We start from the raw sequence: 27,950 nt of genomic DNA on the forward strand, positions 1-27,950 counted from the left end.
ACACACTCAACATTTCCACTGAAGTAATAAGAAATAAAAAGTAAGATAGCCTACACTATTTTAAGTAAGATAGTGTACACTATCAGTACAGTAAGATAGCCTACACTATCAGAAGACAGATGTAGCAGGTTTGCATTGGCTGATAATAGTTATATAGCAATGGCAAATCTAAGGCAAAAAGAGCTAACCAAAATAAGGTAGGGTTTTTCCCTTTATTGGTTAATATAGAAACATACCAACCAATAATGACTGTGGCTAATGAGGGGAGAGGAAGGACAGCTTAAAATTTTGAGGAAGCAGCAGTACTTTGGGTAAGACATTGAACTGGAATGGACCTGGGAGCTGCCCGTGTTTCTAGATCTGCACTTCTGAGGCTCAGGTTCTCAGCCACACCAACGTCCCTACAAACGTTCCCTTGCCTACGGGATAAATCCTAACTCATCAGTAGCAAATTTCCTCTGGAGACCTCTTCCAGGCAGGCTCAAACCTGTAAGAGTTGCCCTGACAGCACACGAGCCCCGATGTAAACGAGTGGTAAAACACTGCCAGAATGTCAAATAACCCAGTGCTAGCGGCGGAAGGGGCTGTGTGGAGCGAACCGCTGTGACAGCCACCTGTAATTTCCCTGTCACACCGTATTCCTGCCAACAGCTCCTGCCGTACGTTTAACCTCTCCAGCCCGGCCCCCCTAAACCCCGGGCTTCCCTCTCGGCGCAATCACGGCTAATCCCCCTGCCAGCCCCGGTAAGACCCTGCCCCGGTAAGACCCTGCCCCGGTAAGACCCTGCCCCTCATCCCTGGCAGCCGCTGCCGCAGCCGCGGCTCCTCATTGACATTCGCCGCCCGCGCCTCGCCCGCCGCCGCTCCGCGCCCCGCGGCGGGGCCGCCGCCTCCCCCGCCCTGCCGCAGCCAGGGACCCTTCCCGGGGAGGCCGGGCCGGCGGAGCCCCGCCCGCCGCCGGGCCAGCAGCAGCAGCAGCGGGCGGCGGAGGGTGCCCGGCAGCAGCAGCAGCAGCAGCAGCAGCAGCAGCAGCAGCAGCAGCAGCAGCAGCAGCGCCGCTCGCTCCGCAGCGCAAGGGGAGGTGAGCGGCAGAGGGAAGCGGCGCCCGGCTCCTGCTCGCCGGGGCTCCTGCTCGCCGGGGCAGGGGCTGCGCTGTTCGCTTCGCTTCGGCTCGGCGGCACCAGCACTGGAAGGGATGGGGCTCCTCTTGTGAGATGCGTTCGCTCCTCGGTTTGTCTTCTTGTTCTTGTCACACGAGAGGTGATCCGAATTGGCGGCAGTCTGGTGGCCAGCGCTGATAGTTTAAGGAGCGTTGCGTTGTAGCTGTCCTTCTGCGGCGTACTGGGCTCGGTTATATGTGAATAAGCAGTTTCAGGGGTAGGTACGTCGTGAAAATAGCGTGTGGATTATTGTCACTCTTTTCGAATGGGTGGGAGCTGCGAGGGAAGGTGACATTAGTATCTATCATTCCGTGAAAAGCATCATATCTCGGGTAGAAGGCAGGATTTTTTTGTTTTTTTGTTTTCCAGGCAGGAACGACCAGGTGCTTCTCTCGACCAGTTTGCAGAGATGTGTATTGGTAATATTCAGCCAAAGGCACGAGACTGCTCCATATCAAAATGAACTGGGAGCCTGTGGCTTGCATGTTATATTTAAAGTAGAGCACTGCATCCTTTCTTAAAGATGTCTAGAAGTGTAACCACAGAAAAAGCCTGTTGTAGTAGTGATAGGCAGTTTACTAGACATAGCCTTCATATATTTATCTCATATAGTAGGAGGGGCCAGACGCCTGTTTCAGTAAAATATTTTAAAGCACAGATTGTAGAGATGGTTGTAACAGAGATAAAACAACTATGGATAAGTAATTAAGGATTGAACAGACTTATATGGGAAAAATGGGGAAGGAAATTGAACTGTGCTATGAATAAATGGCCATGCTTGTACTACAAAATATCTACTGTATCAGAGAAAATTCACCTCTCTTAACTGCAGAAAGCAGTCAGGCATTCAAGGTCTGTGGAGGGAGGGAGTCCTTTATATGGAGATGCTGCTGTGGAAAAAGCCCCTAATTAAAGCAAGTAGGATCAGTTCATCTTTATCCTATTGACAATTTAATGTTCAAAAATGACCCTTTGACTGCCTGGGAAGGTAAATCAGCAATGAGAACATGCTTTTGATAAATGAGGGTGGCATTTTACACCTGGCCTTTATTTTGGGGGTGGGGGGATGGGGGAGAGGGGAAAGTGTGCTAATCAGTAGATTAAGGAATGCAATGCAAAAGAAAAAGCAAATTTAAGTAAACATTTTCTACGAATGCTTTGCAGCACTATCCCTGGAAGGCAGATGCAACTGTTCAAATCTATGTTAAGTTCATCAGAGTGAGCTCTGATGTTTGCAGAATGATTTTAACCAGATAATTTGTACGGATAGATAATAGTATAGTAACAGTGACACTGTGTCTGAAGATATTCTAGAGACTTAAGAGCTTAACTAGACCTAAAACTATACATGCAAGCAATTGGCTGTTGTCTACTATGCTGTTGTCCTAGAGTGACCTATTCCCCTCTCGTTTATGCCAGACTTACTGTAAGTCAGAATCATAAAGTAATATTTCATGCAGATGGAGTGAAATTATTCTGCTAAATTTCTTACCAGTTATTCTGATTGTGGTGGACCATGCTAATCAACTGTGTGAACACCAGTTATTCCTTTTAAAAAAATGTGTTACTTTGGAGCATTTGAAAACTGCAGAAACACCTTTAATCCTATTAGAACTGATGGAATGTGCTCTACTCTTGTAAACTGATGTTCTCCAGACTAATGCCAGGTATAGAATAGTTTGAACTTTTGTCTTTCCACTGGAGAGATTAAAGAAGGACAGAAGCCAATTACAGGTGTTACAATGGTAGAGATGCAATTATGTGATTGCACCCAAGATCTGCAGTTATAACAGCAGAATAAAAAAAAAACCCACAAGGTTATTATTGACAAAATCTTTTATTTCTGCTAAAAAAATGGATGTTTCAATATACTGCTGACATATCTGCAATATTGTGCATACATTAAAGAGATTTTCTGTGTTGTCACTGCCTCTAAAAGTTTGAAAACACTGGGCAATCTTTCCTCTCCTGGCAACAGCAGGCAATATTCCTAAGTGCTTGTGCCGTAGCATCTCCTCTGGTGCTGCCTTCCACTGGAGGTCTTGCCAGGGCTGAGTTTTGGCTTAGCAGATAAGCTGAATCAGCACAGATTACAATTCTTCACAGCCTGCAGCTCCCGCAAAGCAAGAGTTCAGCTAAGCTGAACTTCTTGGTGACCATGCCACAGAGCTCAGTTGGATCAATGAAAACCAACCAACTCATGCTTCAGTCTAGCTCATTGGATTATAGGTAGACCAGAAGTTTTGGCCATGCTATAAATTGGATTCATCCATTGCCAGGTAAATAGGGGCAATTAATTGAATAAATTCTATTGTATGTGTTTGCAAATTATCGATTCTTGTCAGAGTTAGTGGATATGTGTAGAAAACTTTCCCTGCCTTGTTCCATGACATCCTTGCTTGAGCAAAATATGAACTGGTATGCCTGGCTGTGCTTACTAAAAAACTAAATTAATTAATAAGTAACCTATGATTTTTTATGAGCAGGTACTAAGTTTTTGCATCCAAAGCTCAGCTGTGTTGTGGAGCACAACTACAGACAATATGGTGTCTACAACAGATCTTCTTTGAGTGATAGGGAGCAATTTTATACCTATGATACTGAAGATATTGAAAGCTTAAAATCAGTAGAAATTAAAGTGAACTAAAAATCTTGTTATTCCCTGAATTATTTCAAGGAAACCATTAGGCACAGTTACTGTGGGGTAACTACAAATGACTCATCTGGAGGCATGTCCTGGCCACAGTAATTATACAAAACAGGAAGAATGAAAGCCTCTGTTAAGTTTTTAACTTAACATCCACATAGATAAAGCTTCTTTGTCAACTCTCTTGTCTGACTGAAGACTGAGTTATTCTTCATAAGAAACAGGAGTGAGCTCAGGTTATAACTTGGGATCTGCTTTGTAGTCTGTTATAAATAAAGCTTTTCAGACTTTGAGTTTAAGATACTAGGACTCAGAATGGTGAGGTTAGAGGTGTAGATCAATAGATCATTAGTAACAGGAGTGTGGTAACTGTTGAAATAAGGAGTGATGGGTGTAGGAAAGAATGACCTATCTCTTGCTCCTGGCTGATGGAGGAAATTAATTATGCAGAACACTTAGCCATCTCTTTGGGCAAGAACATGATACATCTCTTCTTGGTACTGAGTAATCCTTGCCACTGATGATGATATATGTAATCCATGGGTAAAACACTCATTGTGACCTTTGGTTTGCTGATAGCATTCCCTGAGAGATGTGTATGAGCTGGCATGCTTGCCAGTTTTCCTTTGAAAAGCTCTCTGGGGCTGGGTAAGGGTCCAATTTGTTCTTTATTATGGGAATGAATTCTCTATTCTTTCTCTTCATTCCTCTGCATCAGAAAAGCAGGTTTTATTCAGTGTGATGGGAGGCTGAGGGAAAGATTTGCTAAAAATTGCCTTGGTAGTCACCATTTGGGAGCATGATATAAAGGGGAGACATAAATGTAATTTTACAAGTGGCTAATGCATTAAATACTGAAAGTAGAAGTACTGATCTTGCTGCAGGCAGCAGTGACCACTGGAGCTTTTCTCCTAAGAGAAGCATAAAAGAAGCCACATGATTCTTAGGGTAAGAAGCATCTCTAACATCTGGGTTCATTTTCAAAGTCATTTTTGCATCTGTTCCATTTGTGAAATGTGGAGAACTCAAATGAAATTCTTGCACCACTGTTCAGGATCAACTTTGTAATTTGGCCAGGTCAGTAATGTACTATGGTGAACCTGTTTTAAAAGAAGAGTTAAATAGATTTGGGAACAGGGCTCTGTTTACAGGGTTGTAGAACCACTGAAGTTGCAACCATCCCTCTGGATGGTCGTAGCCAACCCATTGTTCAAAACATCTACAGCAGGGTGCACAGGACAGTGTGCAGCTGAGTTTTCAATGTCTACAGTCGCTGGGGTTGGAGACTCCAGTGCCTCTCTGGGTCACCTGTATGTGTCTTGGACCAATCTCACACTGGGAGTTTTCTTCTGTTTAAATGCAGTTGCTTGTGTTTTCAGTTGTGCCTGTCGCATCTTGTTCTTTCAGTGAGCCCCTGAGGAGAGCTTGGCTTCCTCTTCTTTGCTGTCCCTTTGTCACATGGGCATGCTCCTTGTCTGTGGTCAGCTTGTCCACTGAGAGTCCCAGGTCTTGCTCTTCAAGTCCATTTTGCTAGCCACTTGCCCTCCAACCTCTGCTAGCACAAAAGGCTAAACAGAAAGGTGGGAAGAGAAAATGACAAAGGGAAAAGAGTGGGAAATGTGGTGGGAGGTGGGTAGGAGTGTGCAGAGGAATGCAGGCATCTGGAGACATTATGCTGTTTGCAGCAGGCTGGTTTACCTCAGACCCATTATAGTGCTATTGAGGGAAGACGACATGTCAATCCACAAGTGCTTTTATGCATGGTAATTGAAGCAGGATTTAATGCATCCTGTCGTTGTAAACAATGACATTAGTATGAATCAACTAGGATGTGTGAGTTTTTTCTCTGAGGTTGGTACATATGCTTCCAGGGCAGCCAGGAATTTCCAACAGTCTTTGCAATGGCATAAATTCAGGCAGTTTTGGTGTAATTTAATAAAAGGTTTGGCTGGGCAACTCACTTTGCCTTATTAAGCTTATTAAGGCAGGCTTTTTCAGGAATGGCCTTTCAGTAAAACATCATGATTCCTAAAGGAACAACAATAGTTTTATGACAGGCCACCAGTACGATATGTTAGTTATGGAAGACATGGGTGAGAGAAGACTTCTGTGGTCACTTAAAGGATCACTGGCATTCATATTTTAATCCAGTGGCAGTCCTCTAGAGTAGATGGTGCAGGACTAAATTTAGTAGTCCTTTATGGTGGTTGTAAAATGGAGGTTGTGTAATGAGGTTGATTCTGGTGTTTCTTAACACTTGTACACTGGAGCATAGAATTCCTTGGTGTTTGGAAATCACAAAGACTCCAACCACTGGGAATCTTTCCTAGCTCAGAAGTAGTTGCAGCTTGTCCTTATCATTAGTCCATACCCACATCCACTGTAAATAGGTCACTCAAAGTCAATGGAGCAGTATCTGTCCACCCTCTGTACATAGGTTTTTTTTCTTCCAGAAGATCGAAAGTCACCCAAGAAACAAAAAATATTGTTTTCCTTTTCAAAGTCACCAGAGGTGTGATCCATGGTAAGGTGTTAGAACAATGCTATCAAAATTCTCATTACTTTCATCCAGGCACTTGTCAAGGTCTGTGTCTCAGATGTCCCTTTTCTTAACCTGCGGCCTCTCTGCCAAGTCGAGTGGTCCTAGTCTGTATTTCAGTGAAGCTCCTCTTTAGCCCACCATTCGAAGGACAGCAGCCACTCACCTCTGTCTGAACCCTGCTTGCTTTAGGACTCCTTGCTGTTACAGGGAAATAGAGATTGATCACAAAAAAAATTGCTGGCTGCCTCTCCTGACCTACAGGCCCTGGTCCATTCAACAGGTCTGAGATGGCAGGAGGGCTTCATGTGCTAAGACCAGATTTACTTATTTCAAATAAAGTATAAAGTATAAGTATAAAGTACAGTATTTACTTATATTGTATTTGACATTATGTTGGATTTGTATTCTGAAGGAGTAACACAGTATTATGCCAAAATCCCAGTGCAAGCATGCTGCAGAAATTGTAATATATAGTGGAATTGCAATGCAAGCTGCTTCCTCATGCCAGTCCCTGCATGCTCCACTGTCGTGAAGAAGGTGGATTTCTTCTAATTAGAGATGTCCAAAACCAGGGGTTGAATACAAATATAACCCACAAATGTTCAGATTACCTGCATAGTGTGGCATTTTCAGTTTTTTTCCCTAGCAGTTTGCATTGTGGTGCTTAATTGGCAAGAGTGTGTGTTGTATTTTTTCCCCACATTAGGTCATGACTGTCATTTTACCCAGTACTTCTGAAAGACAAAACTTATACTTCATAGAAACCAAGTCCTGAAACTTGTTGGGAGTAAAATGTTGTGTAATGTTGTTATTTCTTGGAGATTGAAAATCAAGGATTCTCGGGTAATTGTGTGTGACCTTTCAGATCTGAGATCTGTCTGCATCAAGGCAGAGGCATAGATCCCTTAAAACATGTCCCAGGATCAAGGCTTTTTCTGCCTCCATCAATAGTTTCAGGTTTGAATAGCAATCAAACCAGATGTAACATGTGCCATCAGTGTGTGACATGCAGGGATGGGGTGGCTTTGTACCCTTAATGGTGAGAATTTACATCAGGATGTAAAGCTACAAGTGGTTCATATAGTATAAAGTGTCACCACTTAGAATTTTAGACATTTTCAATTTTCCATAATAAAAAGGGTGGGAGAGACCAGCCTACAGAGGATGTGTACACTGCAAACCCCATATACAAAAAGCTATACTAACCTTTGAAATACTCATAAACAATTTCTGTGGAGAGCAGGGACGGCTTTTAAGCAGCAGGAGCCAAAATGTGGAAAGCAGCAAATATGCATCCCATTTTCTGTGCCATGATGCTGGAGCCAGGGGTGTCTGGTGAAATCTCATAATGAAACAGTTGTTTGAGCAGTTGAATACAGCCCAGCAAAGCAGCTCTTGAACTAACATGGGCTGCCTGTCTGCCAGTAAACAGATAATTATGCACTGCTGTTTAATTGCACTTCCATGAAAACTGCAATATGTTTTTTGTAAAATCCATGAAAATGTGTCCTGCTTGTGGATCCTGCATATAGGGATCAAGATACTGGGGAGGGGTGTCAGGTACAGAGGTAATGCTCTATATGCTGAACACTGTGCAGTGGGGAGTCAATCATATATAAGTTACTCCCTCATAGCTTTCACAGAGGAAAAGTGTATAAGCAGAGAACCTGTTGCTTGGTTTTCGGAAGTCCTTTTGATTCAGATAACCAAATTTAGATACCTGGAAGGCACTGCAGCTCTGGATACATTTGAGGAATCTCACTGTGACTCCCTGAGTAGTTAAAAAAAAAATCTTTGACTGAATTTTCCTACTGTCCCACTAATTCATTTTGTTCCTAAAAACCATTGAAAAGTGGCCAGGATCACTCTTTGGGAAGGTTTTTTCTTTTTTATTACCTTGATTGATGAATATAAATCTTGGCCAGTCTGTCAACCTCCAGTTTCTCAGATTAGTAGCATTCTTATTCTGAAATTAGTATTTAAATTGAATTTAGTCTCTTTCCACAAGAATCAAGAATCAACCTTTAACAGATAAATTAACAAATAAATTGACGATTCAGAGATGCAAGTTGTGCCATGTTTTTTTGTTAAGTGCTTGAATTTCTTAACATTAGGAGCATGTTGGGAAATCTGTAGGATATACACATATGGAATGTGACAGTCTGGAAAGTCCGAGTCTGCAAAGAAATCCTAAAGAGTCTTCTACTTATACACCCAAAAATCAATAACCTACAGAAACAATGTGGTCTGTAATCCATTACTCTGAAAGCTCTGGAGAGCAATAGGAGCCACATGGCACAGAGCCATATGTATTTAAATTGAATGCCTTATAAAATGAGATGAATAAACATCTTGGAATAATACACCCACTTCTGTAAATTTACAGGTTGCACCAACTGGCAGATTAAAAAATAAGAAAGCAAGAAGCTGGAAGAGATTTGATCACCAGGAAGATCTGAACCAATGGACTGTGTGGATATAGATATGTTTGAAGGCATCTGCTCTTCCCCTTACAAGGTAAGGCACAAATGGATTTCTCTGGTTTGTGTCTCTTCAGTGCAGTGCAGCTCCCTTTTGTGGCACTGCCCAAGATGGTAGTGGATGTATCCTCCAAAGCTTGTTCAGCCTCGTGGCTGACTGCTAATAACTGTGACCAGTTATTAATGACATAAGTGGATGATATGCAGACCCAAAAAAGCCTAAAGCTTCAAAAGTCAATGATAAATTTGGATCCTTGGGGCCTGTAAAATTCAAAGTTTTATTATATGAAGTACCTGCTCAGATAGCTCTACAGGTTGTCTATTTTTAGCATGTGCTAATAGAAGACCTTCCTGCTCACCTAAGGCATCTTTTTATGTGCTTATTAATTGCTGTAGATTGAAGTAGATTTGAAACCTGTACGTAGTTTAGCAGCTAATCAGGAGAAAAGGTCTCTAAACTAAATGATATAACCTGTCTCTGACTGGAGATGCAAGTTTTGCTGTTTTCTTTGTACCATTTTCATTTTTCACTCTCAGGATTGCTATATGGTTTTTTTACAAAACCTGCTTGATTTTCCTTTTTTTTTTTCTCTACCAGTAAAAATATTTGCTTACTGGTCTAAACTGAAGGTGATGGAGAGCTTGATAGATTTGCTGGGCATCTTTTGCCTGATGCCCAGATATACTCTCGCTTACTCTGAATGTTTCCTTTACTGAGTTACTTTCAGGGAAGGTACAAAACATAGAATTTCAAAAAGCTACTTGAGGCTGATAGAAACACTTGAGAAACACATGAACTGAACTTGTTTTACAGTAAAACTTCTCATTTTCAAGATTATGTAGTTCTGCGTGTCTGAGGAGTGGCTATGTGGGACTTCATATTTTAACAATTTGGATCAACACAAGTTTGCTACAAAGGAAATGCAAAACCATACCAGCTCTGTGTTACTCAAGAACTCAAATCAAGCAGCTGAGCAGTTGGAAAAAGGCATCTGCAATTGGGCTTAGCTGGTCTCTGCTTTAACTCAGAGAGGCTGAAGAGAGGACTTTCAGCTCAAGTCAGTGCAACTCTTAATGTCTCCATTTTCCCCAGCCAGTATTAAATGATAAGGGAAAAATCCTGTGCAGTGCTCTGCCATTGTTTCTATTCTGTATGGAAATATGACCACCAGTGTTATCAGTCTGCCATTTCCACAAGTGTGAGATAACCAGTCTCCTTCTTTTGTGGAAGAACTAAATTGAAGAGATCCTTAGGTGGGGAATGTAACAGACTGTGGCACTGCATCCTGTAGATACATGGTGGGGGGGCTCCCTTGCATGCTGAAATAACAGGAATGACATGTATAAAGTATTCAGAAAATGCAAAGATAAGCAATAGGCAGATTCAACTTAAAAGGAAAAACACATTCAAACACTTGAGCACTTGGGACATTCCAGTAATTTTCCACAACTCTTGTTAGGAAGGAATGTACATGGATCATAAAAAACTGTAGGATCTGGTCTAGATAACAGGCATTTCTCTAGAGAGTTTTATTTCATCTACCAGATGGTTGTGTAACCCCTGGTGCCCACACTCAAGTGCCCCAGTGGAATCTGTTTTGCCATCAGCTGTTACCAGCTCCCACAAGTACAGATGCCTGCTGGTCTGTGCTTTCCTGTTTGAACACCTTTACACAAGGTGTGTGCAGGGGAGTGGGGAGTGGCAGCTTTGGTTCTGCCTGTGAGAAGGGACAATGCTGTTTCCTGTGCCTCCTTGCCTGCTTTAATCATGTCCTTCTCTGGATCAGAGCTTCCTGAGTTTGTGCTTCCTGGCACAGCAGGGAGCCCAGCCTTGGACAGGGCCTCTGGCTGTTGTGTGGCAAGTAATCCTTCCAAATAGGATTTGCATTCTTGCAGCAGCCCTTCTGGGGATAGAGGCTGAATGCATGGAGGCAAATTGTGCTTACACAGACATAGCTCAAGCCCAGCCATTCAGAACACCAGTCAATTACAGAGTTGTACACAAATTGAGTATCTGAGTATCTGAAGAGAACTTGTACTAGTGGCTAAGAAAAATGCACAGGGTCAGAGTATTCTGCAGTGTCTTAGTTAACTGGATTTATTGGTGCTGCTTCACAGCAGAAATGTTGTTAGAGCCCCAGAGTTGCTTTGTTACTTTTCATTTGACAAAGGCTGTCATCCCTGCAGTGCTGCTGTGTGGAAATGTGAGCTTGCAACTCAGCTACTTCTGTGAACCATCTTGGTCTTCACCTAAAACTTCATTGATCTTTCAGTGCTGTGCATGCCCTGTTTTAAAGCACCTGAGATGATCTACTACAGTGATTCTTGGTATTGGCATAGTATATATACTATAGTTTATATAGTATATGTTGTATAGAGATTCTTGATGGTAGCCTGCAGCTGTTGGATAGAAAAAATAATTGGATGTAATAGTGGCTTAAATTGAAGCCAAACTTAGAATTCCTGAGCTTTTAAATTGTGATTTGTTTGTGGGGATTATTCTTGATAACCCTTTGGCCATGTTTATCCAGTTTTGGCTGAGAAATGAGTGAGAAACCAGAACGAAGCTTAGGAAGTGAAGGAACAAATGACCTTCTGGTTTATACCCAACACAATACTCCAATATTACAAGAAGCTAGGTGAGTTTCTGTTAATATTCATGTCATGAAAATTAAGTCCTGAAAACCTCTGAAAATCCTAGATTAGAAAAGTTAAAAATGGAATAAACATTTTCTTCAACTCATCCAAATATTTTGTAGCTCTAGTTTTGTTGTGGGTTTTTGTTTGTTTGTTTATTTCCTCTGTAGAACATAAGGACATGTTTTTTCTCCATATTGAAGCACTGGTAATTTTTAATTAAAACATTTGTTTTTAAACTAAGGTTAGCTGAATCAAAATGAGTTCACTTTGCTAGGAGTTTGCAGTCCAGCAGACTTTCTTTTACTTAAATTTAAAAAAAAATAATTTTGCTAATGACTTAGTCTTGTCTTCCTCCTTTCTGGTGCACTGAATTTTATGTACCTATTATTCACTTTTCTAGCCTTGATGAGACCTCAGTTGTTCTGCTGTGTTGGGTCCCACATAAAGAGAAAATGCATCTTTCTGCAAAGAATATATGATCAAAGAGGCAAGAAAGACTAGATGGGTATGACCCAGGAGCATAGGGACACTGAGACATTTTTCATCAGCATAGTAAGCAGTGCCTTTAGGAACCTGCAGGCAGCCATTTACATACACAACTTGGTAGCCTTGAGGTGATGGTGTTTTAAGGTGGTAGAGAATCAAAGCCTTTCATCCATGCAAGTGGGGAAGGATCTGAAGAACTGCACATTGTGTCAATGTAGTACTCCATCTATGCTGTTTTGATTTGAATAAGAGCAATTTGATTTAAATCAGCTTAGAAATAGGAGCAGGTTCTTGGCAGTGGGGGGAAGCCTTTTCCTTTTGGAAGTGAATGTGACATACAACTCGCCTGTCCTGCTGTGTAATTTGCCCTGACATTTGCTGGCACAGTAAGGTCTTACTAACTGCAGTGACATTTGCCCCGTGTGACATAATTCGGAACACTTTTTCATAATACTTCCACTTGAACTGAAAGCAGCCAAACTGTCTTTTCTAATTTCAGCTCTCTTGATCCCTTGTCCCCAGTGATAAATTCTGCCTTGCAGTGTTTCCCAGTGCTGCCTGAAGTAAAAAGATGAGATAGCAGCTAGCAACGCCAGGTTTTTCCCTTGTTGCTACTCTAGAGCGTGCTAGAAGTCCCTGATCCTTTATGAGCCAAATCCTGAAGGAGTTTTAGCTTCACAAGTCAGCCCTCCCAAAGCAGACATTAAGATGCAGAAGTAGCAACAGAGCCACCTAATGATCAGGTGTGTTTGTTCTTACCTCTAATACTAACACTGGTCACTAGTCACAGAATATTTTATTCAAAACCCATCAAAAGGAAAAAAGGAAAAAAGGAAAAAGAAAAAGGCACAGTTTACAGTCTAAACATGCAAAGAGCATTTTTTTGGTTTTGATGGGGAATTGTTTCAACTTTGTTTTCAATTTGTTTCTAAAAGAAAGTATTCAGTATTCTTTAGTAAAGAATATTGAAACAGTTGTTGCTACTTATTCATGTATTCAAGCTGCATGTGAGATGCAGCATTTATTTCTTGATGATTAGGTGGAAAATAAAGTTGTTTTGATAGCATTTTGTTCGTGTTGGTGACACTGAATGTACATAATTCACTCCACTTTGTGATATGGCCCTGACAAGTTTGATTACTATTTCTATCACTAGTAAGTGACAGTGTATCTTTCAGGCTGGTAGGAGACAGTGGGGATGAAAGTCTTTTGGGTGCAGTTAAATGTTGTCAAGTGTGGTGGTGAATTCACCATTAACTGGAGGAAGTTTGGGACTATGGTCTCTTGCTCAGTATCTGGTATGGAAAATAAACTGGTATATTATGTCAAATCAGAGTGTGAAATCTGATAAAAAGATGAACTTGCTATGAGACTAATCTAAGAGGCTCCATCAGTACTGGCAGAAAGAAGGAAGCAGGAACCTGGCTATGCAGGATGTCATAGTGCTCCCTCTGGTTTCTCATCAAACATAGAAATGAAAGCTGGGAGACTTTTAGGTATTTACTTATATAGCCTCAGGTTCCTCACAATCCATAATGAGCCATAGTTTTGAAGACAACCTTGTATCAGCTCTGTGGGGTAGGGAAATGCCCTTATCCCACCCCCCCATACAGATGGCCACTAAGATTAGCCCAGGATCATCATGCAAAGCAGAGAACTAAATTCTGCTTCTAAAACTAAGCACCAGACCTGGCTATACTTTTACATGCATGGGCTGATTTTTCTGCAGAATGAGTGGGCCATGCCATACCCGTCCTCAGATTAAGGATCAGTCTGTTAAATTTCAGCTGTGCATTTCTAGGTCAGATTTAAAGTGAGTAAAAAGGTCACACTTCAACTCTTCGCTCTTCAGGAAGAGAACTGAAAATAGTAAACGGAGAACAGAGAGCTACAGAAATTCAAGAGACTCAGTTTTCAAGAAGCAGGACACACTGAACTTCTAAACTCTAATCTGTCTGCAAAGGTGAAATTGCAGCTGAGATAGCATCAGTTTGTGCTAAAGAGGTCCCTATAAATGAAGATCCTCATACAGGAAATTAAGTTAGTATAGAAAATCTATACGGGGTGACTTGTGTATTTGTTTTTGTATCTGTGCATGTTAGATTACTAGAAGGGAAATTTTAATACTCTATTTGTGATTTAACCTTTTCTTTCTTTGTTTCTGTTTTCCTCTTGTTTTTTATTCTTCCTTACATGCATGTCATGATTGCTTAGATTTAGTTAGATGTTAAACTGCTTAAAAACAAGCTTTTGCAAAGCAAAAGCAAAGTAACATTCTTTTTAAAAACTTGTCTTTTGGCACTTAGTGTGCCAACAGCAGTGCTAAGAAGTCAAGGGAATGCCTGCAAGTAGGCACTTGACGTGAAATTTCACATATGAAAGCCAGCATCCTCTTTTGCAACTAGTTGGGGATGTTTATGGCTGTGAAAAGCTTGCTGACTGCCGAGTTGTCAAATCAAAGTGCTTAAAAAGTTGGGAAAGATTTTGACTTCTATATATGTTCTGTAAAAGCCTGTTTTCATGCATTTCTGAGTGGGATTCAAAGTTAAACTGTTATCTTCTTCTAAATGTGTACAGACATGGGAAACTGATAGATATGATGCACTATGTCAGAAGAAGCCACAGTGGTGGTTTTTTGCTAGAAAGTGAGATGAAGGATGATCTGAACATGGTCTTAGCTGCAAGATCTGATTGGTTTTTTTTGTTTTTGTTTTTGGTTTTGTTTTTGGTTTTTTTTTGGCATGGCTTTATCTAATTTCCTAATTATCCACCTTAAATATTTCCTTTGGTTGAATGGGGTAATAGCTTGACTTTGGGAATGAAATGAGGGGGTGGAAATATATGTGCAGTTGCTGAAGCTCCACATTGTTAAAAATGCAGACTGCTGGTATTATACAACTTTGGTCTCATTTGAACAACGTGATCAGCAGGCAGCATTGTCTAGGCATCCTAGTGAACTACCAAATAAGTATTTAATTCCCTAAATCCTCTATTGTGGTTGTCTTTTGTATGCATCAATGTCATAACTCATGTTCTCTTTTTTAGCTATTCAAAGAAAAGATTGGTCCTTTTTTTTTAAAGTTATGTTCTTTGTCCTAATCCTTTTTTTTTTGAATACTCTGATGAATTGTACTTCTTGCTCATTTAGCTGCATCCAGTGTTGACTTTCCTTGCTCAGCTTAGTCACATTTTGGAGATAGGATATATTGTCTATAAACTTCAGGTAGTTCAGCTGCTCTGCCTTTTATGCTGATTCTTTTTTAATTTTCCACACCATTGTCTGGAAGAGACTTTCAAAGCTAAGAATAACATCAGAGAGTCACCTTGTTCTGTTCTTTCTGATTTGGTGTTATTAGCTGCTCATGCCTTATCTTATGGTAAAGTCAACTCCAAAAATGGTGCATGTAAAGTCTTGTTCTCAGAGCTTTTCTTTAAATTGAAAGATGTTTTACCTATCTCTATAAAGATACTAATTTGCAATTGTTTCTTTCTCTTTTGAAATGTCATTTTCATGCCCTTGAATACAGTCTCTCTTAACATCATGTCTTAGGGAGACAATGTTTATTTTATTTTCTCATTCTGTCACACAACCTAATAGCTTTCAGAATGGAAGCTGTCAGGTACCAATTGGCAGGAACCACCACACTTTAATTTTGTACTTTCTTTGGCAATTTAATAATGCTGTCTTCTTCAGTTTTCTGTTTCCCAATAGTAGTCTACATCTTTCTTTATCTTTCATTAAGGCAAGGCATCATTTATGACTTTACCCTTTTGGAGGATGTGGTATCTTTCTTCCTTCCCCTTAGGCTGTTGAAATTCTTCTTTGATCTTCCTGCACCTTTCCAGGTTAATTTTAGTTGTCTTACGGGTGATCAATCTGTTTTTATCCAGCTTTACACTAAGTGGAATCTTCTTTGTGTTTCCCTCCTGGGACTGTCTCATCCCTTGAACTTTTGCTCTGTGGAAAAGTAGAAATATTCTGCTTCTCAATCACAAAAATATCAAACACATTTTCATGCTAGTAGGTAGCTTTTCTGGTGTCTTACTTAGGTAATACACAAAATGCATATCAAAGAGATTTACATGGTGTCTCTTAATCTAATGCTAGCATTGCTATAGTCCTGGGCTAAACTTGCTAGGCATGGTTAAAATCATGTCTGTCTCTTGCAGCATCAATTTTATGTGTATATGTATATGAAACCTGTGCTTTGTGCTCTTCACATACTTATATAAAACTTCCCAGTGACTTTCAGCTGGGTATCTGCTGAGTTTCCAGTCTTCTTCCATACAGAATCTTTTCTAATTTAATGTTGCCAGTCTCATGATTCAGGTTGCAGAACACCTGACTTCCAGGCTTGGAAGAGTGAAGGAAACCTGGAACTTGTTAAAAAAAATTGGCAAGAAGTGGAGGCGGTAATTTTCAACAACCCAGCCACAAACAGGTTGAGAAAACTTAATGCCTGTTTTCTCTCTGATGTAACTGGTATTGTGTATTTTAAAGTAAGCTCAGAAATAAAAGACTGAAATTCATATGCTGGACACATGGCAGATCAGAGCAAAGCAGTCCTAATGAAATAGCAGTCCTTTCTCTCTTCACATTAGCAGCTGCTGGGACAGAAGTGCTGTGATTTTCTCCTGCACAGGTAGAAAAGGTACAGAAAAATGATATAAGGGAAATATTCTGTAAAAATTTCCCTAGAGTGTTTGCTTTCAAGTATGAAAACTGTCTAGACTGATCAGTAGATCAGTTCAGGCATAGAAGAAGCCATTCTGCAGATTTTTCCCTGCAAAACTGCAGAAAATTTCTAACTACCTCAGATATTGGAGGCACCAGCTCATCTAAGGTGTGCATCTGTTTCAGTAAAGCAAAAAAGATGGCTACTTTCCCAAATGTGTGTTTAGTTTTTAAGCACCATAGGGTACAGAGTACCAGCAGAACTCCCTAAGAATTAGGTTTGGATAGATGGCTACCAGCAGTGACTTCTTCTTAAAAGGAAAGGTGATTTTAGATATCAGCAACTAATAGTAGAAAACCAGTCTAGCACTCAGTCTGATAGCACAGCCACGGAAGTTTTGTGCCGAGGCGGGAGCTTGGGAGAGACAGTTGGGGAAGGTGTTGAGGGGGGTGGGAAGATAATTTTCACACTCTGCACAAGTAACATAAGCTCTGTGTTTAATCTAATATCCTGAAATCTGACATGGATAGCTATCCTCAGGGGATATTCACAGACTAATTGTAACTTCTTCTTTGACGAGAGGAGAACTCACTGAAACATTGCAGGAAGGGTAGCTGTGAAAATTTTTCCACACATTTTTTTTCAGTGCTTCCTATCTCCAGTTTAACCCTTTGTCCTACTGAATTGCCTTCATTATCCCTGTCTGATACAGAATACATTAGTGGGTTATGACAAATACTCAGACCCATTGCAACAATGGGATCATTCACTATTTTTCTTCAAACTTCCAGTAATATTTTTCAGTGGCTGTGGCACACAACCTTGCAGTGGTGCAGTGGCCTAGCCTCAGGCTTTCCCAGTGTTGTGTGTGCAATAATTTAACTTTACAATACCCTTCGGAGGCAGTATCTGACCTGTGTTAGGCAGTGCTTGGTGAGTAGTTATATCGTAATTATTCTAGCTGTTTATGAGTGGAAGTATGGTGTTGGGTGAAATCATGGAAGCTGGCCCCGTCACATACCATATATCTCCCTCCCAAGGTCTTAACACTATGATGACAGGAATGACAAAAATAGAAGCTGAGTCTTAGCTCCTGGGAGAGTGATTTCATCATTGGGCAGTGTATCTTCCCTTAGGACCTTCTGTGTATTTGCTTTAACCCACCTTCTTTCTACCTTTGTTGTAAAGAAGTAGCTTGACTCTAAATAAAATTTTAAATGAAGTTCGTAGCAATAATACATCTCTTCCATGGAGGTTTGCATTGTCTTTCTTTTTAAGTTAGATGTACTCGGAATTATACTGAACTCCTTGCTGTGTAGTCAGTACTGCATGGAAATTGAAAACATTCAAGCACCTTTTTGGAATGGAATGCCTTTACTAATGTTGCAAGGCAACTGAGTTCTGTTAGTTTTGTTTGTTGAAAATCAACCAAAACACAACAACATTTTTTGTTTCCCTCATCCCTGTGTCACAACCCTTAATTTTTTGTGTAGATGTTAAAAGCTAAGATTCTCATTCTCTAGACAGCCTGCACAACTCCACTCTGTTATCATTTGGATTATCGTGTGAGGTGTAACCAGGTCTTTTTATACTGTATAATAATTTGTGCGTTCTAAATGCAACAAAACTTGCAAAACATGATCGCCAAAGGACTGCTAAAGCTGATTTCTTATCACTGGAGCTTACAAGCTGTAGCTGACAGCTGGGAATACATGTAACTAGGTAAAGGTCAGAAGTAATCCACCTCTTTGCATTCTGGCACTGCAGACCCATTCTAAATACAGTAACTAGCTGCAGGGGTGGGTTCTGTTCAGATCTCCCTCCTGGCATACACAATGTGATGAGAAAAGGAGCTAATAAAAGCTTAGTTTTTTGTTTTGAGAGGGCTTGCCCAATTCCTTTTACTAAGGACCAGGCTGCCCAGTGCTTTGCTTTAACATCACCATCATCCAAAATAACTTACTGACTGGTCCAGAATAATACACTGACCACAAATCCTAGTCAGGAATTGTAAAAGTAGCTGATACCATAATGCTGCATGGGAAGGGCAGGAGCTGTTACAGCTGTAATTTTAAATTTATTTTAAAGTTGTATTTTGGTTTTGGTTTTGTTTTATTTGGAGAAGTGTTTTTTTTAATTTTGGTTTGGTTTTCCTTTTTAACTTGATATTGGAGATGCCACCTCAAGGGAATCCATAGGGGCATTTTCTCATTTATGCAGCATTTTCTACTGAGAATATAATCAAGTCCCTGCTTAGTATGAGGCAATCTCTAGAATTTATGCCTGTATCTTGGCTGCAGATTACAGACTACATCATGCATATGTTTGGAAAAGTATGGGAGATCTCTTACTGAAATTAAAAGTAAACTTTCTATTAACTTAATGGTTGAAATTAGTTTTAGTGGTTTTGTCCAGTTGTTTTCAATGATTTGGACAGGACTAATCACAGGAGAATGATGAAGATTTAATAGCAAGAAAATAGGGTTAATTAGGAACTGTGGGGTGCTGCAATAAACCTAGAGATCACTGAAGTAGGCATGACTTTTGTTGAACATGAGACTGCTTTCTTGTCTCCAAAACAGTTGCACCCCAAATTGTGGATAAAGCTGTTGTAAAATGTGCTTCTCCAGAAGGTGTCATTCATTGAGATAAAGAAGCTTATTTTTTGTTTGTTTCTGTTTTGGAACTATTTGAATAAGCATGAATCAGTTACTCTTTCTCCCATTGACTCATGCGTCAATGTGAGGGATTTTGATCCTATGCTATTAATAATCATAGTTTTAACTGCAATGTTTTTATGCAGTGCTTTTAGTTGGACACCTCTCAGAGTTTATTTTTGTTACTTTATGTACTACAGTATTGCTTAGCACATTTGAAAATTATATTTTGCTCAAACTCAGAATTTCTTCTGTCATTTTGCAGTAAAACAATCTTATGTTGCCATATTTTTATAATCTTCTGAAGAACACCATCACTTGATTCCAGTATAATTTCTGTTTATTTAAAAGGCTGACATATTATAGTTTACTTCAGACCAGAAAAATTAATGAACACTCCAGGAACATCAGGGATGAATGATGAGTATTAGTTAGTCATCACTACAGCTTTTCTCTTTACTCCTTTTCCTTCATAGCAAGGAAAAAATTCAACTATAATATTTTTATTCTTCTTTATTCAGTGAAGATATAATTCAAAATGCATTAATAGCTAACTGCAGAGTGTCATGGAAGTCTAATAAGATAACAAATTACCTTAAAAACTAGGCAACTTTTTGTACTTATTCTTGATTCTGGACCATGTACTTTCAAGGCTATGTACTTTAGCCATTGTCCTCTCACATAATCTCTCCCAGTTATTAAAGCAGGTCGCTGTTTGGTATAAACAGGAGTATAGACTCAGGTTTCAAAATAATTTATCTATTCTGATCTGTGAAATGAAATACCAGTAGTTTAATGTATTTTTTAAAATTAATAATTACAGTGTATTTATACTGTCTTTCAATTCACATAATTCTACAGCAGATGATGAAAAAGATCATATAAAACAGGATTCATTGCCGTGCCAAAGCAGGATTGTTCCTGGTGTCATATTTTCCATTGCATTGCCCAGTACACTTTTGGGTAACTTCAAGGACAGATTGCCCCTAATTTCCTCCTCCTGTCTAGGTAAGGTTGAGGTTCTTAAATGAGTTTTATTAAGAGGCTCATTCTTTGTTGCAGTCAAAAGTTCATCAGTCTAAAATGACATTTGCTAAGATGAATCCATGTGTTTTTGTGTAATAATGGACCAGTTTATAAACCTTAGTGACTAGATGGTGCAACTGGAAGAAAAAGCATATGACCCCTTGACTTCTAAGGGTCTGAAAAGGGTAGAAATGTTGCTTCTTGAAGGTCTTCTCAGATGGTTTATTAAGTGATTGGTTTACAGACTCTGCATTAAACATTGAGCTTTGTATTCCAACCTCCTGGGAGAATTCAGTAGCAAGTAGGTTTCCTGGTTAGCCAGGAAAAGTTGTGAATTCAGTCCCTCATCATGGAAGTGGTTGTATTTCTTAAGCAGAATTACTAACCTTCTTGTAATCTAGAGAGAGAGAGGCTGATTTGTAGTATGAGTCTTTTCCCATTTTGTAACTCTATCTATGTGAAAGGATTGGCAGTCCCTCCTACTTATGTAAAGTCACCTTAATCCAGGTAAAACTTCTCTTCTTTACCACAGACCACCAGACTTACTCCTCAACTAAACCTTTAGTTGTATTTAAAAGATTACTTTAAAAATGTGTCCTTTACTTTTTGCAAAATTACACTCAGTCAATAATTTTCAGTGTGAAAGTGCTTCAAGTGAGCCCTTTCTTCAAGCAGAAAGCTTTTGCACTCTCTTCTTTTGTTTAATAGAGGAAAAAATTGAAGAAGTTACAAAACTTGAACCTCTGTGGCTTGTGTTCTCTCTTAAACCAGCTACCATAAGTGATGACTGAAGGATGTACAGCCCAGCATTTATCTTGTTTGATTAGCAGATCCATCAACTGAATTTTGTTCTTCCTGACACTGAGGAAGTGAAGCTGCTTGCCTGGCCTTCTCAATTCTGTCCAGCTAATTACCTCTGTAGGATTAAATGCAAACAAACCAAAAAAGGCAAGCATGCAAAAAAGCATGGTTTATGCTTGGTTTTGAAAAGAGATGTTAGATACTCATTCCCATTTGTTCTCATTGTTAAGGAATTGTGCTGACAAAAGCACTTTGCTCATGAAATAAGAGGAATGGAAGGAGAGGGCAAAGCAACATTAATTGGACTGAAGGATTTGCATGTGGCTTGGCAAATTGAGCAAGTAGAGGAGGTGGGGTCAGGGTTCCTGACTTCACAGCTGACAGACTGATGTTCTCAGTTTAACTGATTTACTCTGTGACACAGAGTACCTTGGCTCTTCAGTACGCCCATCCATAATAAGGTTATGTTACCTGATTTAATAAAGGGTTCTGCAGATTATTTTGTAAAATGCTTTGGGAAATTTGAATGAGAAGATTTGTAGCTAGATAGGTACAGATGTAGAAATAAATACAGATATGCATCTTAGCCTACTGCAGTTACAGACACAGCATCACTGCCACCAGAGGAAAGGACTGAAAGAAATCCTCTGGAAGCCATTAAGTGATTCCTTGAATCTTTTCATACATGTACTGGATGTTGCTTTTTTCTAGCAACAAATGTGGAGTGATATGTAACTTATGGATATGGATAGAGGCAGAAGTGTGGAGATAAAGGATCATCTGTTGAGGTTTTTTAATTCTTTTGTAACTTAACTTGTCATTAGAACCAAAATTCATTCTTTCTCTCCTCTAGAGCCCTAGAATATTAAGTCACTGGCATTTAAAATGAAAGAATTTCAATACCCGAGAATTATCTCCTGAGGAGAAATAAAAAGGCTTTTTCAAACATGCTTTTCTTGAAAACAGGGTACTGGGTAGATAGTTCCCTGGTCAGTTTCAAGATAGCAATTTTTACATGACTATAGCAGCTCTTCTCTGAACACGTTTCTCCTATGGCTCATCAATTCCATTTGCAAATCACTCAGGTTTTAAACCATTTAACACGTTTTAAGACTCAGTCTTAAAAACTATTTAAAGCAGTAGTGATCTGCCAAAAATAACACCAACCTGTTCTTCTACAGCACTGTAGGATTCATTCCCCTTGCTTTGTATCTTCCACATATTTTTCCTTTAGATTCATCTTTCTTCAATTTCTGTTGTCCTTGTGGCAGTGGCATTCAGATGGAGTAGAAAGCAAGAAGGGAGAGCTCCCTGAAAGCATTTTTGCTACACCACTGTGAGAGAAGCCTATTGGTGTGTGTCAGCAGGGACACAGGCAAGAGGTAACAGGTGGCATGAAAGGAAGTGTAAGAAGCCATGAAGGTACAAGGGAACAGTATTTGTCAAAGAAGGATAAGTAATGTCAAAGCAATGTGCAGGGAAGGGAGACAGCTGGGGACCTAAGGCAAAGGTGGTCAGAGCTTGAAAGTGGACAAATACCATTCTTCCCAGACAGAGCCTTTTGTGGGATGAGTGGCCCATGGTGACCTGCTGACTACTGGGGAAAAAGCTTTGGCCTATTCACACTGAGCTAAAAGATCCTGGCTTTTTAGATCAAAAGGCAAACAGACCTCTCAAGTACTTTAGTTCATGTTTCTTCTTGAAAGTTACCTGTGCCATTAGTACATGGGTACAAACTGAAAGAGGGGAAGTGTAGGTTCAATATTAGGAAGAAATTCTTTACTGTGAGGGTGGTGAGACTCTGGAAAAGGTTGCCTAGGGAAGTTGTGGATGCCCCAGCCTTGGCATTGTTTAAGGCCAGGTTAGATAAGGCTGTGACCTACCTGGGAGGTGTCCCTGCCTGTTTTAGGACTAGATATCTTTAAGGTCCCTTCCAATCCCTTAACATTCTGTGATTCTACAATTAAGTCATGCAGTAAGGGAAAAAGCTGCAGGGCTGCAGCTGTTTATTTTGCCTAACCAGTATGGCTGCATCACCCATAATAAATGTGGCCAGCATGCCCAGGGTCACTCAGGCCCTGAGCACAGCTAGCTACATGCAGCACAGCTCTATATAGTCAAACATTTTTTAGTTTACAGATTATAGCCACCTGTAAACTGCTTGCTTGGTGCAGTATCTGTAGATTGCTAACTTCCAAAGTGTGTCTGGGAATTGTCAAATCCAGGACAGTGACCCTCTGAGTGATCTAACAGCATTGGTGATTGATTTCCAGCCGCCAGGAGGCCATGGGTTGGCTTTCTCTGAAGGGTGTAGAAGGGGGTGGAAAGCTGGCCTTGTAATGATAATGGAAGGTCAGAGATAGGCAGTGAGGATACACAATGAGTCACATTGATCTTGACATTCTTTACAGCCCAAAGTTTTTTGGGTTGACTTTACTCTACCTTAAGAAACTGAGTGAATATTTTGAACAAGTTTTGCTTTTGAATTTCTGAAGTTTGTTTGAACCTGAGGAGCTTGGTTGGAAAAGTGAACAGGGACAAATTGCAAATCTTCCACAGAACTGCTTCAGTTTTTTCAGAACTCTCTGCACAAAGAGAGCAAGATTATTGGGACTGTATTCCATGAGGACCAGCTATGGATCAAGGCTAAAAAGAGGCAGTTTTCTGTTGACTGCACAAGGAATTACACTTGCCAATGCCATTATGTGGATGTCATCCTAATGTCCATTTGCAGCAATGCTGTAAGCAAACTTATACCATGGTTTATTTCTAACTAATTAAAGTCTTATTTAGGAATGAGTAATCTGTACACCAGAATAATTTATTTATTTATTTAAAATCACAGAGGCAGGCATTTCATACTGAGGTCGGCTGCCTCTGTAATGCAACTTATTATCCCAAAAATGATCTGGGGTTGCTTCTCTCTGAATTCAAGCATCTGTGACGTTAATGTTACTGCATTTTATAATTGGCACTTGATAGTTTAAGTGGATAATCAGCTAAGACATAAATGCAGCTTACCAGGAAACAATTGAGAATTTAGGATAATAAGACTGATTAGACACTGTGTTATGCCAGTCTCATGCTAAGATAATTCTACTGAGTTGAAGTTGTACAAATAATGCTGCAAGATGCACAGTGGTCAGGCAGACCCCCTTCACATAGGTCTAACTGCCCGTCTTTGAGCAGACTCTATCTAAAAGGTAGTAAGATCTTGTTAGTGAAAAAGATTATATGCTTCTCAAGTCTAGGATCATAGACATTGCTTTCCTGTGATCTTTGCTACTTCTTTCACAGAGGAGTTTTAAAAACAGTTAATAACATCTCAAAGCAGTCATAATTTCAAATACTTTTGTCCTGTTATCTAGGCTCTTTATTTTAGATTAAAATATAAAGGGAGAAGTGTCTTGTCTGGCATTACATAAGCCTGGTGGCTTCCAGCATTCATTGGGAATGCTTGTGTGCTGCTGAAGCAGGTGTTAATGCTCTGTGGAGGAGAGAACTGAAGGCATTTTTCTGGTGGACAAGCACAAAACTGGCAGCACATAATTTGTACAGGCTCTTAAATCAGGACCCAATCAGCAGAAGGAGTCACATGCTCCACTTGAGCTGTTAGGTAAAGGTGAACAACGAAAGCTTTATGTTACCTTTGCTACAAGGCTTCATGAGAACCAGTTTAGTCTATGTCACAAAAGATACCTGCCTTATTGTCTGGGTATCAAAGGAAGGTGACACAGCCTGGTGTGGAAGATGTTGCAGGATGTAGTAGCACGGGAAGGAGACCATTATTTGTAGCACAGGAAAGAGACCACTCACTCTTTTGTCCCAAGGGCTCATTCTGGCCCTGATTCCCATGGTCTAGGGATGGAGAGCAAATGGAGAGAATTCAGGGATGATAGTTACAAGTTAGTTTTTTTTCTAGAGTGTGCTTCCCTGACACCAGGAAGTACTTCTGCTAAGAAGATTGACCTGTCAGTATCTCGTGCTGCTCTGGGACTCACATAACCTGAATCATTTGGATCCGCTTCTCAGATTTCTCTGTACTTATTAGGCTCGTGAAATCCATACACTCTGATGAGCATTTAATGCTGTCTCCAGAAGTGCTGGCTAATCCCCAAGTGCCTGTTTGGCATGCCCTTGACAACTTCAATGTCACAGGAGCAGCAGCTGGAGCTGTGTGCTCAGTGGCCGTGTGATGGTTGGTTGGGGTGTGTTAGGCATATGCTGTGTGTTCAGGGCTATTCAAAGGATTAATTTACATGAACCATGCCACTGTACTGAAGCTAGTGGTCTTTAGTCTGTGCTCATTATTCTGTCATGCTTAAGCACAACAAACAATTCATCTTATTCCCAGTTTACTTTTCCCCTCCAAAAATTCACCAAGGGGAGAAAAAACTCCATGAAAATAACAGGACAGCTTCAATGGCTGGTTGTAAGAGAAAGAATGAATTTCCTTAGCTTTCCTGTTCTAGGCTCAGTCTGGCTCAAGCCAGCTGCCCAGTGTGTCTGGTTCATAGATGTGAGTGAGCCACAGTAGTGAGGAAAGACACTGGAGATACGTGGGTGGGGAGCTTTTCTGAGATTATTAAGGTAGAGAGGAAAGAAAATTACTATTTAGGAAACAGGCTACCAGTGAAATGATTTCTTTTTTAAGCAATTTGGTAGAATGACTGCTTTTTGAGCTAATAGTGCCAGATTTCTTCTTTAGTTCCTGACTATATATTGGGTTATTCTTTCAGGTCTTTACAACAGACTTTTTTTCCATAATGGCACTTTTGTATTTCCTTTACAATAAGGGTTATTTCACTGTCTTCCGAGCATAGGAAGCTTCACTTTTTTTTTTCTTTCTTTGATGTTAATAGATTTACTTTGTTATTCTTAAGCTGAGAAATTTTTAATTATTACTTTGTTTGTAGAAGTATGGCAAAAGTCCTGAAAACTGTTGTCCAGAAGGAACTGGCCCCGTTTGAATTTTTGCTTTGATGCCAAAGGAGTTTCTGTGAAGGAAGGGAAAACTCTGGTCTCTTTGTCACTGAGAACATATCTGAATTGATTTCAGTAGAACCTGATAAAATTGACATCAACCTTAACCACTGGAAAAAGACACTTTGCATTATTGTCTTACTTCTTAATAACAGTACAGTACCATTTCCATCAAGGTTAGACAATTCTGAAGTGTGCTAATAAATATCTGATGGCAAGTGTGCCAGTGGATCAGCATGGCTCTGAGTCAGGAAGACTGAGATGCTGATTTCTGTTCAATTTTTGAGGTACCAGCTGTCCACTGACCTGTCCTTCTATCCAGCTCCTATTGCCAAGCCATACATTCACTTTCTAACAGACATATTTTTTCTTTTCCACCACATATTTCTGGAATGCTTGTTTTATTTGTTTATGCACCTATTTATTCACTTATTGTGCATCCAGCAAGATGAATCTGTATGAAGAGCTGACTGTAATTCAGCTGTGTCATCACAGCAGATTTTTCCAAGGAGAATTGGAAAATCCCACTATGACAGTCACAGCCCAGCTGCACATCTTAAAACTTATTGCAGCTCTGAACAAGAAAACTGTACAATTTAAATAATGAAGTGGATCTCAAACGTTTTTATTGCAACCAAACAAATAGATACACAATGAACATGGCCCTGCCAGTGTTGACTGACATAAAACATTAGGGAATGTCATATTTCATGGTGCAGTTAAACACCCAACAGCCCTATCTCAGCATGGATGTCACATTTATATTGTAACAGTGCTTTGTTTTCATCAGGCCATGATTTTTATTGATGACCCTTGCTACCCATAGGAAATGTTTTCTTGCAACTGTGTTATCAAACTGACATCACCCCTCTTCTCTCCTATTCCACATCCACAGCAACTTTCCACAGCAGATGGATTCAGGCATTTCACCTGTTAGGCTGCTTTAACAAAAGACATCACTCATAGGTTAAAACTGCAAGATGAAATTATAAAAGTTCTTACAGTTCTCCTCACAAAAGTGTATGTGGCATGGAACTTTATGGGAAGGAAATGTCATACCCAAATCTTATGTAGCAAGAAAAACAAATCCATCTTGCTAAAAATGCTGATTTGTGGGGTTTGGGAATGATCTCATCTTTGATAATCAACTGAATACAAATCACCTGAAAATTTTGAGCATTTGCCTTGTTCCTTTAGAGGAATTACACTAAATTTATGGTTAAATAGCCATTTCTACTATGGTCAGCCAAAGGCAGTGTTAAAGAAAGTTTGTTGTATTTCAGAGAAGCCAAATCAGCTCTTTCCAACAGTCAGTAGGAACAGGGGGTTTTTGATTATTTTGGCACCTTTTACATCTTTATTCTTGCAAAGCTGGAAATACTGTGTGAATAGTGTCCCTCTGGGAAAAAAGTCGTATTTTATTTGCAGCCTGTCAGGAATGGAGAGATCTGAAAGCTGGTCAAAATGAAAACCAAAGAAAATTGTTTGGATTGGGTTGCTGTCTGAAGAAAGCTTGCTCTGAATATTGAACTATGTATTACTTCACATTAAAAATGGCCCCATTGTTCAAACTGTGTCTTAGCTAGTGGATTGAATTTTTTCAGGGATATCAGCTGAAGGTGCATTCTATGTTGGGATGGAAAGTTATTTGTATGTTTTGTGGAAAGAAACCTGATTTGGATAGAAAAATTACCTATAAATGCCAGGTACATTTCGTGGCTGATTTTAGTCTGGTACCCTACTGAATTTACAATCAGAATTTAGTTTTAGGTGGGATGTAAAATGAGCAGGTTAGTTTCTAGCTAGATGGTGGAGCATGTTTTCTAGGAATATACAAATGACTGATTTTTTC

At 39.9% G+C, this 27,950-nt stretch overlaps 1 protein-coding gene across 4 annotated transcripts in view; it reads left to right on the forward strand.

Annotated features, from left to right (window-relative positions):
• Positions 1–996: 996 nt before the first annotated feature.
• The window catches only part of TMEM108 (transmembrane protein 108), a 163,616-nt gene continuing 136,662 nt past the window's right edge, over positions 997–27,950 (forward strand). For 2 of the 4 annotated variants that reach the window (XM_036378906.1, XM_036378909.1), the window contains exons 1-2: positions 1,061–1,377; positions 8,736–8,866. The gene's annotated coding sequence lies outside the window, so the exon portion shown is untranslated. Of the gene's footprint in view, positions 1,382–8,735; positions 8,867–27,950 lie in introns of all 4 variants that reach the window. The other 2 variants (XM_036378907.2, XM_036378905.2) reach the window with 2 other exon arrangements.

This window comes from Molothrus ater, chromosome 1 (assembly GCF_012460135.2).
Source record: "Molothrus ater isolate BHLD 08-10-18 breed brown headed cowbird chromosome 1, BPBGC_Mater_1.1, whole genome shotgun sequence".
Taxonomy (NCBI): domain Eukaryota; kingdom Metazoa; phylum Chordata; class Aves; order Passeriformes; family Icteridae; genus Molothrus; species Molothrus ater.